The sequence below is a fragment of the Pelodiscus sinensis genome, chromosome 10 (assembly GCF_049634645.1).
Source record: "Pelodiscus sinensis isolate JC-2024 chromosome 10, ASM4963464v1, whole genome shotgun sequence".
Lineage (NCBI taxonomy): Eukaryota > Metazoa > Chordata > Testudines > Trionychidae > Pelodiscus > Pelodiscus sinensis.
Window position 1 is genome coordinate 4,054,783 of NC_134720.1, and position 16,661 is coordinate 4,071,443.

Sequence of the window (16,661 nt, forward strand, 5' to 3'; positions counted from 1 at the left end):
TGTGCAAATCACCTCATTTGCTCTTAGTCCCCACTTCTCTTCCCCCTCAGAGCTTGAAGAAAGAGCAAACGGCTGATTTGCAGGATTCCAGCTCTGGGAGAGAGGGAGAGGAGCTGGGACGGAGCACAAATGAGGCAATTCAACACACTGAAGGTGCGGAGAGGGAAGGAGTAGGAAATGTCTTCCAAGGACAGTGGAGTTTCATGTTGTTGGAATTGGACCCTACTGCTGATGGGCTCCGGATAGTCTTAATGTTCTTTTCTATCAGACCAAGAAAGAGAACGAAATTGTCTGACTTGCTTGCTCCTCAGTTTCTCCACAAAACTAGCAGAATTTGTTTTTGTGGAGACCAACAGTACAAATCTTGGTTTAGCGAAGTGAACTTTGACGGGTCAAGAGGCAAAATCATGGGGCTATCCAAGAATGTTAAAGCACAGCAAACATGGTTGGGGGCATCGGTTTATAGCAATGAATGAAGCCAATAAAGAGATCCAATTCAAACAATCCGAAACTCCACTGTCCTTGGAAACTGATTATAGCTACCAGAGTTTATCTATTACAATATTGTCTGAAACGGTTACATTAAGTAAAAGCATTTTATTCATTCACTAAGTAACAGTGTATTTCTTCACTTTCAAAGGGATTGCAAGTATACAGTCTTATCTGAGCCAAGATCTGACTGATGTCACAAGGGTTTATGCAGTAGTTGGTCTAAGCAGTACTATGACCCCTAGAAATGTGGATGGCAGCAAAAGGATGGCAAGCTTTTCCATATCTCCTCTTGCTGAGCACTGCCTCCCAGTGAACAGCTTCAGAATCTTGTGCTTTTCAGATCATATAGCACCTTTCCTCCTCTCCCCTATTCCAAGAACATCCAGCTATGCCTTAAGAACCAACAGAATACTAAATGAACATTCTACCATCTCACAGAAAAATTATCACTGGATGCAGAATCATCATGGAATTAACACACACGTTTTACATCAAGCCTGTCTTTGCAAAGTCTCTTTAAAGATTATAGATCCATGAAAGTATAAGCAACAAAAATAACTATTAGATTTCACAGAAAAGCAATTGTCATGTTGCAGCGGGTTTGGGGGTGGGAAGAGGGTGTTAGGGTTTGTTTGGGTTGGTTTTTAAGATGTAATGAAGGAATGCTGAAAATGTTCCACCCTCACTGATTCTGTGATCAAAAATACAAATAATTGTTTAAGTCTGAAGATAGTTTTTATTCTGCTCCCCTTCAACTGCAGTTCCCACCAAGCTCTCAAACAATACAGATTTTCTCTTCACCAACTGCACACCAGCTTCCTCAGTCATTATTTGCAGCAGGCTTAATCAGTGCTGGTTCTGAAGATCTCAGAAGACCTTGTGTGTTGTTTGGTGACTTCCAAAACAAGTCACCTCTACACTAATAAACTCCCAGTCATCAAAAACTGGGGATGAGAATACATGCAGAGTAGCAAAGTTTCAGATGGAGAATGCGGTGTGCAGGCACTGACAGAGCAGACATCTAGGAGAATCCACTGGAAATGCTGATGTCCTTGTTCACTCAAACTTCAGTTTGCAATATCTGTGTCAATATCCATCACCACAGGATAAGGCAGACAGGAATCCCAACAGCAAATTCTTGCAATGTAATCTCCCCGGCTAGCATTCCCGAGTCCATGCCTACTTTGGAACTCAACTGTTTCAATTTTCTAGTTAATTTCTTGAGCTCTTTTCCCAAATGGGCATGTAGAATCTGATTTTCTCAGATACATCTCTACATCTCTACTGTCAGTCTACTGATGAGCAAGCACCTAATCCTCATCTGGCAGTGATTAGGTTAAGGAAATTAGACACATCTACAAATGATGATAGTGTACACCTCTCCAGGTCAAGAATAGCTTCTGATATTCTCCAGGAACTTCCATGCCTGAAAAACATAAGAATAAGAACAATTATTGACACACATTAGTTTCCACACAGTTGACAGATTTAGCAAGGAGAATTTTGCAATATCTTACAGAATGAGGACACAAAAAATATAAGATAGTACAATTGCTGTGCATGGTATGGGTTAGTTGATGGACAGCAATTCAGCAAGGAAGACAAATAGCTCACATTTTCCTTCCCTTTCACAACTTAGGAGGAGGATCCCTGGACCTGACTAAGCCTACCCAACTAGCACAGACTTGAACCAGGCAGGTTTAACCATTGTACAACTGAAAAAGAAACAATGCTTTGATCTCAAAATAGATCAACACCAAGAATTTAGTTAAAGCAATAAGACCACACGAGGAAACATACATTGTAACTATATTAATGCCAATATCTAGGTCTTACCCTCAGACATCCACTCCCTGTGTTCATGATACATCTTCTCTATCAACACTCCAAGATTTCCTGGACTGGATTTCCAGCAATGGCCCTGATTTTGTTCTAGTTGCTCAGCTACATTTTCAATTTACTTTGTTTACTTTGGTTGTCTTGTCCCATCTCAAAGTCATCACAACATCCCCAATAGTCTTGAAATACCTAGGAAAAGAAACGGTGAAACTTAATTGTTAATAAACGGTGGACCATTGCTAGCATTCCATCATGCTCTAGAAACAAGCATGTGGAAGGCAACACAGAGAATAGAGGTTTAAATTACAGTACCTCCTATCTTGAGAACTTTTACTTCAAATGACAGCCTGTCATCTCTGGGGTATTTCTGGTGAAGTATAACTTTGGCACCTTCCTCAACATCACTCTTCTGAAGTCTGGTTTCCATAAATTCCATGACTACGCTGTCTTCACTAAGGAACTGAAGAGCCTTCATGTCTCATTGGATGATCTGTCACTGCTCCATCTTGACCTTAACATGCTGCAATTAATTCATGATGGAATGCCAGCTGGTACTGCCAAGAAACTGACTTTGTCCCCCACTTGTGAGTCAAGCAGCCTTTTAACACTGTTGGAACAATTGGGAGTAGCAAGGCTTGATTACAATTGGCGGCTCTTGGCTCACAAAAGATCACTTAAATAGAGCTGAATACCAACTTTCATGAAAAGATGAGGAATTTTATCAGCTGTAACTTAGTCAAGATTAGTTGAAAGTTTAGCATTCTCCTCTAGAAGATGCTACAGAGAGGAATAAGCTACTTGCTGGGATGGGCATCCAAATTTCTTGCTCCAATCCTTCTGAGTTACTTGTTGGACTTCGTGTAACAGACAAGAAGACATCTCCAAGGAAGTGCATATGGTGAATACAGAGAAAATATACTATTATAAAGGCAATTTGCCTCTAGTTTTATTCTTTTCTTGAAGCGATATTCAAAAAGGAGATAAGCGATTTCAAAGAAGATTGTGATCTTCACCTAAGACCAATGAACACAGAAAGTTTGAGGTGGACATAATCCCACAGAAATCTGAACTGAATTGATCAAAAGAATGGCTGATGCTACAAAAAGACATGGTGATTTAGAATGTAATAAAATAAAGCACAAGTACTGAAATTAAATGTATAAAAAGTATGATGTACAATACAATACTGTAAGAACTGTTAACAGAATGAATATTCTTGTAATACCCATTGACTTAGGTCAGTTAAGTACTAGCAGTTGCAACACACAAAGCCCTAGAATGGCTTGAAAGCAACAAGTTCAATGACATGATCTTCATGGATGAGACAACAGCCAAAATCATTATCATCTGATTTAAAACATCCTCTTCACTGCTCACACATCAGCATGTAAACCCACCCCCATGTTTAGACAGCCTCATTGGGATGCAATGTTAAGAGTGGGAAAGGGCCAGAAGTTATTTCTGCAAGTATTACATGAGTTTCCTAATGCCATATAAACCTGTGCACTTAACTCTTCTTCTACTATATTTAGGCATCGCTAAAAAGCACTACTTTTTAAACCAGCAAAATAAGGAACGTAGGGTGCTATAACACTTTTAGCAGCCACAGATGTTTCCAGGGTGAGAAAAATATTCTCTTTTTCTCTCCCATTCGCAACGGCAAAAGGTCATGGAGTAATATTCCTGTATAAGAGTTATACTAACAAATTCAATTAAATGTTTTCTAGGGTTGTTGCAGGCAATTACCCAAAAGAACAATGCATCAGAGTATTCACTGAATTGAAGAAAATGAACTGAGTGGCACCAACTGATTCTTTCACACATAAAAGAAAAGCCGGCCAACAAAAAGCAATTTCTATGAGATCAAGTATTCTTAAAGAAAAACTCTGCATCAACTACTCGACTAGTAATTAACTCGATATTTAACATCCTTACTTCAAATACAGCACCCTTAAGCAAACAAATACGGGTAAACAAAAAATACCCTGATTTCTTAAATGAGAGGCTTCTACATAAGACATTTTGTAAAAATTCTGGGCACCAAATCCTGTACTGGAAAAGCCATTAGGACCACTATAAAACAGAAATGCTTGTGATGGGTGTGACAGATCAACATATGAAAAATGCATCCTTTATTTTAAAAAGAGTTACGAACTATTTTGTGACCAATACCAAAGGGATTATGCAGGTCAAAGTCGGTATGTGGAAACTGAACTTCCAAATAGACTTGTTCAATGCCCATAACTTTAGAGCCAGACGAAGTCCACTGTCCTCCTGTTTCACCAGAAATTAGATTAAAACTCTCAATCTTGGGTATTTGAGGCACCATTCAACTACTCCTATTAGAAGCAATTTTTTTTACTTCTATGAGAATAAAATCATGAGAGGGGTTGTTGGAGAGAAGGGTAGAGGGAAGGGTAGACAGTCTTTGAAACTGTATGGCATAGCCCCTTTCTACAATCTCTAGAACCCACTGTTCTGACATAATTAGTCTCCAAACATTGATAAAGTGAGCTAGTGCTCTGCAAAGAAGGGGTTAGGTTGGTGCTCAATTACTCATTCCCAGTTCACAACTGTCTTTTCAAAACTGAGGCTTGTTGTTCCATGACTAAGATGGTGGTGAGGATGTGGGTTCTTTAGACTTAGACTCCAGTCTGAAAGGCTTCTTACCATGTTGACTCTGGAGGGATGCAGGCTGCTGGTGTTGCTGAAGTGTCTGATATAACTTAAAGTAAGACCATGACTGGGGAGATAGGACTATCTCCGATACCAGAAAGGAGAAGGTCTCCTAGCAGAGGAAATCAAACGAACAGCGGCTATCCATTTAATTCCTTTGAACATTTGTCTATTTTCACACTGAAAAGACCCTCCCCTTCAAAGGGAAGGTCCTCCAACTTAATTTTCATGTCTAGAGTCAGGGAGGAAGAACAAACCAGGAATGCTTTATGATGCTCATAACAGATACCAACATTCTGACAACAGAGTCCAATTCTCAAAAGAGGTCCTAAGGAAAGATGTACCCATTTACATGCTTAACCAATAAGCCTGGGCTCTTCCGTTAATCTTAACCATTACACACCTCCCCTTCAGAGGCAGCAAGGTGAAGAGAGAGGCAGGAGCCAGTGCCTGTGAGGAGTTGGCTTTTAAGCTGGCTCCCACTGAGCTGATTGCCCCCCCACATGCTTTTGCCATTGTATCAGAGGCAGCAGCATGGGGTGGGGGCAAGCAGGAGCCAGTATGAATGGGAAGCCAGCTTTTAAGCTAGCTCCCCACAAGCATCAGCTCAAGCAGAGCCACAGAAGTGGGGAAAGTGGGGAGGGGACAGGCAGGAGTCGGTACACACGGGAAGCCAGTGTTCAAGCTGACTCCCTGTGCATTCTGGCTCCTGCTGCCTCCTGCAGAACAAAAGAATGCAGAAGTGCCTATCAACACCTACCTGCGGAGGAGCAGGAGGATGGAGCAGGCTGGAGCCAGTGCTTGTAGGGAACCAGTTTTTAAGCTCCGGCTCCCACCTGCCCCCCGTATGTAAATACGTAACTGCTGAAGAATTCAGCAGTTACATGTTTACAAAAATAAACATTTGTTAACACCGCTAGTCGTAAGGCAAAATTTGGCTATGTTTTGGCCTTCCATTAACATGGGATTCACCAATCTTCTTTGGTCAGGTAAATCTTGTAAAAATAATGTAAACTTTTATACAAATGGAATTGGTAACAGCCCATGACTGCCTGATGATTTGCCACACCACACTGAGGGAAGATGGAGAACATTTCCTCTGACAAATTAATCCTTTTTCCATCTTTATCAGCTAGAATGGATTATGTTTGTTCAGTTCTTTCCCTGTTATTGGCATTAGCCTCCACAACTGGATTTGGGACACGGTAGGTTTAAAAGTAGGAAAACCCCTCAGAGGACATCTGATGCAACCTCTCATCCTTCTTAGAAAGAGGCAGATAAGAAACAGGCACCACTCACAAAAATTCTGCTACCTGTAGCCAATAAACCAAAACCAGTAATGATATTCTACTCCAAATAGCATCACAGATATCAAATACCTTATGAGAAGTCTCTTTCATTGGAACTGCAAGACTAAAAGTAGACGGCATACAGCTGACTAAACTATGCTAGGCTACCATATCTAGATATTTAGATATATTGTGTTTGACACCACACATCAGTATGGATTAAGCACATAACAGTAACATAACAGCAGTAATATAGCATAAAAAATATAGGCCAATTTAAGATAAGTATCCCCTCGCATTCATGAAGAAAGTTTTGGCTTAAGTAAACAAGGAAGCTGCCAAGACGAGCAAGACAGATGAGCGCTTTACCATAACAGGAAGGGAGTTACTCTTTCAGGCTTTTACTAGTGTCCCAAATGAAGAGGATATAACATGACTGTTCTTCCCTAGTACAGACCTCAGAGGTTCTTTCGTGCCTTTGGTATCTGGAATGACTGTGTTCCAAACAGAGAGATACATCATTGTACCACAAAAACAAAGCAGAAATCTAAATCTAGTTTCATATAATGTACTAATTTTGTTAGTGGTAAACAGGTGGGAGGGAGATAAAAAGATTATTTTAGGGGGTATAACTGACAGCACACCTTCTGAGTAAGGTGAACACAACAATGCTGCACGAGACTGCTCCCAGAGACTTGTATCACCTGGAACCTTTCTCCAGTACTAGCATCACAATAAACCTGACTGACTGTTTTGATCTCTTGAATACATTTCATAACAAACCACAGTGTGGTCAGGCCAATGAATTTATCAACAATATGATCCACCAAACAGTGGAACTTTGTAGCATCGACAGAAGGAGAGAAGAATGGAGCCAGCCCCACTTTTTCAACACTAATAAACCAGATTCATATTTGATTTAAAAAACTGCTCCTCTCTTTGAACAGGAGCTTCATCTTCCTCAGATAATGTTTCAAGTATATCTGTAACACTAAAAAAGCCACAGGAGAATCTCTGGATTCTCAGATCCTTTATACAAGAAACATTACCTTTGCAACCATGCACAGAGTACCTGAAAAATTTCTAGGGTGACCTCCAATAAGGCCAAAGGACCCAGGATTTCCAGTCTCCCCAGTAACTGCAGTTTAGGAACATGCTTGAAGGAGGCAGAAAACAGGGTGGCACAGACAGACTGGCACATCTCTGCATTCTTCCTCTATCTTCTTCCTGTTAAGAATCTTGGTCTGAATAAGATAAAATGCACCAGAAATAATAATGGATCCAGAAGGGAAAACAGTCATTCAACTCTTTGAGTAAACCATGTATCAGGAATGATTTAGATTCATGATGTCCAACCAGTTCTGAAGTAGTAGCCATTGCAGTGGCTACTGCTATAGTGAACTAGCCACATTATTCAAGCCAACTAGCCACACTCAACTGGCCAGCATGTTGGACACCGCGGACTTAGATGGTGCTTGGTGCTGCCATGAGGGCAGAGGGCTAGATTTGATGACCTCTCGAGGTCCCTTTCAGTTCTACTAGTCTATGATTCCATATATAGGGAATTTCAATGTTACCATTGTATGGTCAGTTTCCTCAGTTTGTGTAGGTCTCTCATATAGCAACAAATGTATGATTGTTTTATTTTTAATGAAAACAGTAAAGCCACAGCAATTGGCAGAGAGCTCAGGAACAGGCACAGTAACTGAAGCTACTTTTAAACATATTTTGAAACTGTTTTCAAGTTCATGGTGTCCGTTTAAAATATACATTTTGTTTGGTTTCCAGCAGAGCAGCATTTCTTTCACACACACGCTCTCGCTCTCTCATATCCACCCCCTGGTACCTATCCTCTAGGTGGAAGAAGGGGAAATAGGGTTTGCTGCTCTGGCCCATGTTTCTCCAAATCTGCTAACTCTTAAGAGCTGTCTGGGCAGGACGCAGAGGTCCGACAGTATGGAGACAGGAGGTTCTAACTGTGGCTTCTGGCACCACCAATCATCAAAAGAACTGTTCAATAACAGCACAGTTGCAGGAGGAAGTCTATTGAATACAGCTGTCCAGTCATCTCTACATTCTCATCCCTTCCCCCTATAGTGTGGAATAGTACAGACTCTGTGACCCTCCCTTACACCAAAACGCCCCCCCCCCTGCCCCCGAGTTGAAAGTTTAGAGCAAGGACTAGTGAAAAACAGATATTCTCGGTACTCACCTACAGGTTTTAATTTTTATATGATATGTCTATGCTTAATATAGCAACCAAACAATCTCCCATTTCTTCCTAGGGACCAAAAGCCCTAATTGCTCCTCTGTTCAGCTGCTAACATCTCCACTTTGCAAGCAGAAACATCTTTGACAAACCAAGTTAAACAAATGAAGAGAGTGTAAAGTAAACTCAAATAAATATAACAAAGGAAGATTATACTATTGTATTATTTTCACATTTAACTGAAAACCTTTTTTTTTTTTTAATAATTTTATTTAAAATGATAACACCAAATCCAAAAACCATGTAACAGCATTTAGGGCCAAGTTACTGCAGAGTCCAAGAGGACTTGGTTTTTCCCAAGGTCTTCTCTCAGTTTAGGACACATTTGCAACATTTAAATATAAATGGTTCTACCTAGCGATGTAATAGTATAGTCAATTAACCAATAAGCAAAAGCTTATAGGTTAATGCTATAGACTACACGCATTGATAAGAACAATAGAATGGCCGTACTGGGTCAGACCAAAGGTCCATCTAGCCCAGTAGCCTGTCTGTCGACAGTGGCCACCACCAGGTGCCCCAGAGAGGGTGGACCGAAGACAACGATCAAGCGATTTGTCTCCTGCCATTCCTCTCCAGCCTCTGACAGACAGAGGCCAGGGACACCATTTCTATCCCCTGGCTAATAGCCTTTTATGGACCTAACCTCCGTGAAATTATCTAGCTTCTCTTTAAACTGTGTTATAGTCCTAGCCTTCACAGCCTCCTCTGGCAAGGAGTTCCACAGGTTGATTACGTGCTGTGTGAAGAAGAACTTTCTTTTATTAGTTTTAAACCTACTACCCATTAATTTCATTTGGTGTCCTCTAGTTCTTCTATTATGAGAACTAATAAATAACTTTTCTTTATTCACCCTCTGCACACCACTCATGATTTTATAGACCTCTATCATATCCCCCCTCAGTCTCCTCTTTTCTAAACTGAAAAGTCTCAGTCGCTTTAACCTCTCTTCATATGGGACCCGTTCCAAACCCCTAATCATTTTAGTTGCCCTTTTCTGAACCCTTTCTAAGGACAAAATGGCTTTTTTGAGGTGAGGAGACCACATCTGTACACAGTATTCAAGATGTGGGCGTACCATAATTTTATACAGGGGCAGTAAGATATTCTGTGTCTTATTTTCTATCCCTTTCTTAATTCCTAACATCCTATTTGCTTTTTTGACTGCCGCTGCACACTGTATGGAAGTTTTCAGAGAACTATCCACAATAACTCCAAGATCTCTTTCCTGATCTATCGTAGCCAAATTAGCCCCCATCATACTGTATGTATAGTTGGGGCTATTTTTTCCAACATGCATTACTTTACACTTATCCACATTAAATTTCATTTGTCATTTTGTTGCCCAATCACTCAGTTTGGTGAGATCTTTTTGAAGTTCTTCACAGTCTGCTTCTGTCTTGACTATCTTAAACAGTTTAGTATCATCCGCAAACTTTACCACCTCGCTGCTTACCCCTTTCTCCAGATCATTTATGAATAAGTTGAAAAGGATTGGTCCCAGGACTGACCCTTGGCGGCCACCAATAGTTACCCCTCTCCATTTTGAAAATTTACCATTTATTCCTACCCTTTGTTTCCTGTCTTTTAACCAGTTCTCAATCCATGAGAGGACCTTCCCTCTTATCCCATGACAATGTAATTTACACAAGAGCCTTTGGTGAGGGACCTTGTCAAAGACTTTCTGAAAATCTAAGTATACTATATCTACTGGATCCCCTTATCTGCATGTTTGTTAACCCCTTCAAAGAACTCTAATAGATTAGTAAGACATGATTTCCCTTTACAGAAACCATGTTGACTTTTGTCCAACAAATTATGTTCTTCTACATGCCTGACAATTTTCAGTCTCTTTCCTAGCAACCTAAATTTGGCCTCCAGGACATCTCTCCTACCCTTCCCTATGTCACTGGTACCTACATGTACCACGACCACCGGCTCCTCCCCAGCACTACACATAAGTCTATCTAGATGCCTCGAGAGATCCGCAATCTTCGCACCAGACAGGCAAGTGACCATACGGTTCTCCCAGTCATCACAAACCCAGCTATTTATGTTTCTAATGATCGAATCACCCACTACTAAAACCTGCCTCTTCCTAACAACTGGCGTTCCCTCCCCCTCAGAGGTATCCTCAGTGCAAGAGGATACCACAACATCCTTTGGAAGGAGGATCCCAACTACAGGATGATTTCCCTCTGCTTCCATTGAATGCTCTGTTCCTTTGAGACTTTCATCCTCCTTAAGAGCTCTGGGGCTCTCAGACTGGAGGTGGGACAGTACTACAGTGTCCCGGAAAGTCTCATCAACATAGCTCTCTGCCTCCCTTAGCTCCTCCAGTTCAGCCACCCTGGCCTCCAAAGCCCGAACTCGGTCTCTGAGGGTCAGGAGCTCCTTGCAACGGGTGCACACATATGCCACCCGCCCACATGGCAGGTAATCATACATGTTACACTCAACGCAATAAACAGGATAGCCCCCACTCTGCTGCTGGGCTTCTGTCTCCACTTTTCTTAGGAATAAGTTTAATTATAAACTGGGCTTCTTATTAAATGTCTGGAATATAGATGATTATAAAAGTTATGTTTAAAGAAGGTCAGAAGAAACTAGAGCCCTCTAACCTCCCGCTCTAAACTCCCTCTCTGCTGCTCCTGGTTGCTGACTCACAGCTTTATAAAGCCCTGGTAGCCCCCCACCCCCTCCGGACTAAGACTCAGCCAATTAATAGAGGCTTCTAGATTTCAAACCTTTAGAAGCCACAGCACACGCTCCTTCAAACGGACACACACAAGCTCAGCATACAGCAAGTAAACCCTACTACAGATAGCTACTTACCTCAAGGGTCCCATATTTACTCCTCCTTTACCTGGAGAACTCCCTCTCAAAACTCCCTGTTCACAAGCTCCTGGTCGCTGACTCACAGCTTTATAAAGTCCTGGTAGCCCCTTCCCCGACTGAGGCTCAGCCAATTAACAGAGGCTTCTAGATTTCAAACCTTTAGAAGCTCACAGCTTGCAGCTGCTGGCCACAACACACGCTCCTTCCAACCAACCAACCAGACACAAACAAACTCAGCATATAGCAAGTAACGCCCCCACACACTACAGACAGCCACTTACCTCAAAGGTCCCGTACTTACTCCTCCTTTACCTAGAGAACTCCCTCTCAAAACTCCGTTTGCTGCTCCTGTTCACAAGCTCCCTGGTCCCCTTGCCCCATCCAGGAAATTTTTTAGCAGGCTGCCGAACAGTCCAGCTCAATGCTGGCCTGTATCAGGTCTGGGACCTACCCCCATTGTGATTCTGCACTTAACGTATATTAGGATCCAGGTAGGCAGGCAGCCTGGCAAAGTTCCGGCTCATGACGGATCCAGGAGCTTAGACCATTACCCCAGACAGGGGGTGGGGGCTCCTCAGGACTAGGGCCAGAGTGCAATGGCTGTCAGCCCCACCTCCATGGACTACAGAATAGTCGAGTAAGAATTCCTGAGGTTAATGAACTATTCAATTAACATCCCTAGTTCATTTGACAAATCCTATTTTCCACAAAATCAAACTAACTTGCATTAATGTCTTAATATTCTTGCAAGCAGATCTAATTACTCAGGTCATCCCATTAGCTTTTGCTTTTAAAATATTAGCACAACTTCCCTAAGGTTTCAAGAGTTATTAAAAGTTACCAGCAGGTCACACAGCTATTGGTCCTATTCTTTGAAAAACTCTTTGGGGGGGGGGGGGGGGGGAGAGCAAGTCATCCATACTTGCTTATTTTAAAATGTTTAAACTTTAGCAGATGCAGTTTTACATCCTCCTCAGTCACTGTTTGAATTTAAAGTACTTCAACATATTCAAAAATATCAACCAACTTCTTTCCACAGCTCAACATTTCTGCCTTGGCTACATCACTGATGTCACTATATGGATTTCTGATACATTTTAAATTCCTTTTTATTTCCTTAACTCTCCTGCCCATGGATTTTTCATTGTTACTTTCAGCTTCCTTTATTTTTCTGAATTTAACTCTATCAACTTTTCCATTTGATATTTTTATTACTAATCTAGCCATCCACTAAGCACTTTCCATTGTTGAGCGTTCACCGTGATTGCATTCTCCAAAAATTTTTGCTCCTGGTATTGTTGCAAGCCAATAGAAACCAGCCCAATGGAGTTGGAAAGAAGCTACGCTTGATTCAAATACTTGCTTCCGCATCAAACTGAAATATAATTTGCTACAAAAAGGTTTGTTTTGATTAACTTTATTGTGAAATGAACATTCTACCACTACAGTCCTATAAAAGGATGAGAATCGCTTTCTACCATAAGTTATGCATCATGAAAAGCAGGTGGCTTGTTGGTCAAAAGCTATGATGAACATTCCTGTGCCTTTGCATCTGTTGTAAATTTTGCAATAAGCATAATTTCAGTGGCAATGAATAGCGTAGGACATGCAGTTTTTCCTCCCCATTCAAAGCCTATGCAAAGAGGCCTAGACAACTGACAACTTGTACATTTCCAAAATGTGCATCAAACAAAAGTGTTGGGGAATCAAAAAAATGAAATTCAATGCATTGTGGTTAGTGAACCTTATTCTAGTGATTCGATGTCAGCTTTAAATATTAATTCTGCTTTTTCGGCAGCTTGTCTCTTAAAATACAGAGACATTTACTTCTTCAAAGTGATCTTCCTGAACAATGAAAACAGGGCCAGATATGTGATTGCTGCAAGGACAGAGCTAGTTTGCCTATCTTACTCTCCATAAGAAAGATACCCTTAATGTCTATTACATCCGTCACTTATTCAGTTTCTTCAATACACTTTAAATGAATGACAGAGAAATGGCATTGTCTTGAGTCCTTTGGACTCATTAGCAACCCAGCATACAAGATAGATACAACTCTTAAAGACAATTTAGAACTATTTTTAAGTCATCAAGAGCTTACTGGTGCTATCAACTTCTGGGATTTAAACAATAAAATTTGAAAATGTCTACAAATATTCTAATCTGTAAAGAGAGGGATATTTGAGATCCAGAATAGCCTGCATGCCATTTGAACAGCCTATTTTCACTGCTGAACTATCTAAACTGAGGATCCTCACTTATCTGAGCCAGCCTGCTTCGCAAAACTCCGAAAAGTCTTTATTTCCTGTGTGATGTCATCAGCTGGCCCCGATTCCAAGTCTATCAAAAGAATACAAGAGATCCCATGCTCTTGATCAACTATAGCTCCGCCAGCAAGTGAGTAATAAAACTAGCTTTCTGTATGTATTTCTCATATATTTCCCAAAAAGATGTTCCAATTGCCTCTCTAAAATATATCTATCATTCCAGGAATGTTACTATAGTTTTGATCAAGATTCTGGTCACTGGTACTGCAACCCAAGAAGTAATTCAAAACAAGTCACCTTTAATATCAGCATTCCTTGTTAGACAATGTAGCAAAGATTTGTAGGTCTGCAAATTGCATTTTGTAAAGCAATAGGAATTCTCTGTGGAGAAAGACACTTTCCACTGCTATGCATTTCACGTGAGCAATAGAGTATCATCCATGAATTCTGGAAAGTCTGTTTATGTCTTGAGATTTTGAAGTACATTTTCAGCCAAGGTTATCCTCATAATTTTGAGCACATACACCCCTGAAGCTCCCACCATGTACTCCTTTTTTGTGTTCCCTTAATAAAAACACACCATTTGTGAACAATCTCTTTATTGCTTGTATTGAAGAAGTGGAGGGTTATGCACTGAATGCAGGGGCACCCCGTTGAGAGCAACATGCATGACTCAAAATTGGGCATTCTTAAAACGCTTTCAGAGCATCTCTAATTAGCACTTCCCCTTGCTGTGTTTTAGTTACTGCCCTGGTGTCAGGCTGCTCAAAATCCCTTGCGGGACGTCGTGCCTCAGCATTCCATCCAAAGAGATACATTTCCCCATTGATCTCTCAAACATTATGGCGCACACAGCAGACTACCACTACAATGGGAACATTGTGTTCCCTGAGGTCTAACGTAGCAAGCGGACTGTGGAACCTTCCCTTTAAATGCCCTAAAGCACATTCTACCACCATTTTGCAGTTGCTCAGCCTGTAAGTTAGTCTGCTCCTTGCTGTGGTCCAGACTACCCATGTACAGCTTCATGAGCCACAGGAGCAAAGGGTAGGTTGGGTCTCCAAGGATCACTATTGGCATTTCAACATCTCTGACTGTAAACTTCTGGTCGGGAAAAAAAGTTCTAAATTGTATCTTGCCAAACAGGCAGGAGTGCCTAAAGATGCACACGTCATGCACCTCTCTTGACCTTGGCTAGTTGGATAAAACAGCACTTACTGTAGATTTCCCCACTTTGAATGGATTCTCAACCGACTGGTAGCTGTCTGGCGTTGCAAGCTTCCACAGGGCTATTGCCACATATTTCTCCACTGTCAGAGCAATCGTTTTTCTGTTTTGTTTAAGCAAGGCAGTGCATGCATGTTGCTACTTCGGTGCAGTCTGTCTTCAGAAGATAACTAAGATGTGTTTTTAAAACCCAACATGGATCTGTTCCACAATGGTAATATATAAATTTCTTTATATTTGATACCAAATATCTTATGTCATTTTCAAACTAAATGCTTTCCCTGCATCACATAAAACTAATCTATGTTCAGATATATCCCAACAAGACTTTGGAGGGGCATCCAATTCATATCTGATCACCCCACTATTTGGAGGGTCTCTTCCCAGAGACTATGGATGCACAAGCATCTCAAAAATCTGTTGTAAGAATGAGGTAACTGGACTGGAGGAGGAGAAGAGCGAGACAATCCTGACAAGATACAAGTCCCAGTACAAGTGAAAGACTTCACCTTGACCATTTCTTGAATATGCACACAATTAATAAACTAATCCAGCTAGTCCACCTTGTCAAGCAATGGGAATAACAGTTTTTAGAATTTCTGTAAGTGCTTCAAAGAAAGACAATTTACGGATCCAAGGAGGTCTTTGTTGCATTGATCAAACGAGACTGAAAGTTCTTTGTATCTGGTCATCACCCATAGTGCTTTGTAGAAAGGATCTATAATTAGATACTTGAAATATTGGCTTATAAAAATATCCCTTCTCTAGAGAACAGTGCAACCTCAATCATTTTTATGAAAGTTCTGGTGATGGTTACAAAGTTGAAAGGTAAACTTACTGGAAGGTATGTCATCCTATTGAAAAATGCAGTGTGTGTGTCTGTGTGCGTCTGTGAGCGCGCGAGCGAGCAAGCGAGCAAATTACACACACACCCTCCACCCCACCCACAGGAGAAGGATAGAAGAATTCTGTAATATACCACCAATGTCACTCTGGAGAGAATCAATTTGCTCTGAGTAACTACAGACTAATTTTGAGTGGTGTGGGAAAGGTGAAAGACTCCTTAATTTACCCAACTGAACAGAGTGAACTGACCTCAAGATGATGTTTATTTTAATCCCTATTCTGGGATGCACTGGCCTGCTGGCTGGATTTCCAGTAATAACTGGACTGTAAGGGTTCATTGGAGACTGATTCATTTTTTTTAAACTTAACTTTCACAACCACATTATAGGAAGCAAAAGGAGTCTTCCAAATAATATTTTGTGATCTCATTTATTTCTCTCTTATATCAGCCTCCAAAAGGATAGAAGATTATTTAGGGGACGTCATCACTGAGCGGTCCAACCAGGGTAAAGAGTTCTATCAGAATTTTGCAGAAATTAATGTTGGGCCCGCAGAATTTCCTTTTGCCCCATACATATAGGCTGCAGTGTCTGGTCACCTCTACACAATGCTGGGGAAGAAGGGGAAACTAGAGGGATCTTGGCAGCTGCAGTTTCCAGTACCACTAGAAGAAAGGAAACAATGGAATGCCAAAAAACAACCAATGGGAGCCAAGAGATTTTGCGAAGAGGCGGGGGCAGCACATGAAGCCTTCCCTCCCCAAGTGCGCAGAGCAGAGACCTACAGGGAACAGCTACCCACTTAAAGTGGCATGGGGCTGCTCTGAAGCAGCTGAATGCTATGTGACTGAGGGTCCTCGCACGGCGGCCTGTGGGCCAAGTCTTGCCCATTCCTGAACTAGAGAAAGTAATCCATCAA

General features: G+C 41.3%; 1 protein-coding gene across 5 annotated transcripts in view; it reads right to left on the minus strand.

Annotated features, from left to right (window-relative positions):
- ARMC8 (armadillo repeat containing 8) overlaps nucleotides 1-16,661 on the minus strand; it is a 111,109-nt gene that overhangs the window by 75,754 nt on the left and 18,694 nt on the right. Inside the window, exon 1 of one of the 5 annotated variants that reach the window (XM_075937368.1) lies at nucleotides 7,369-8,414. The exons of the other annotated variants lie outside the window; for them this stretch is intronic. The gene's annotated coding sequence lies outside the window, so the exon portion shown is untranslated. Of the gene's footprint in view, nucleotides 1-7,368; nucleotides 8,415-16,661 lie in introns of those variants that run through there. 5 annotated transcript variants of the gene reach the window in all.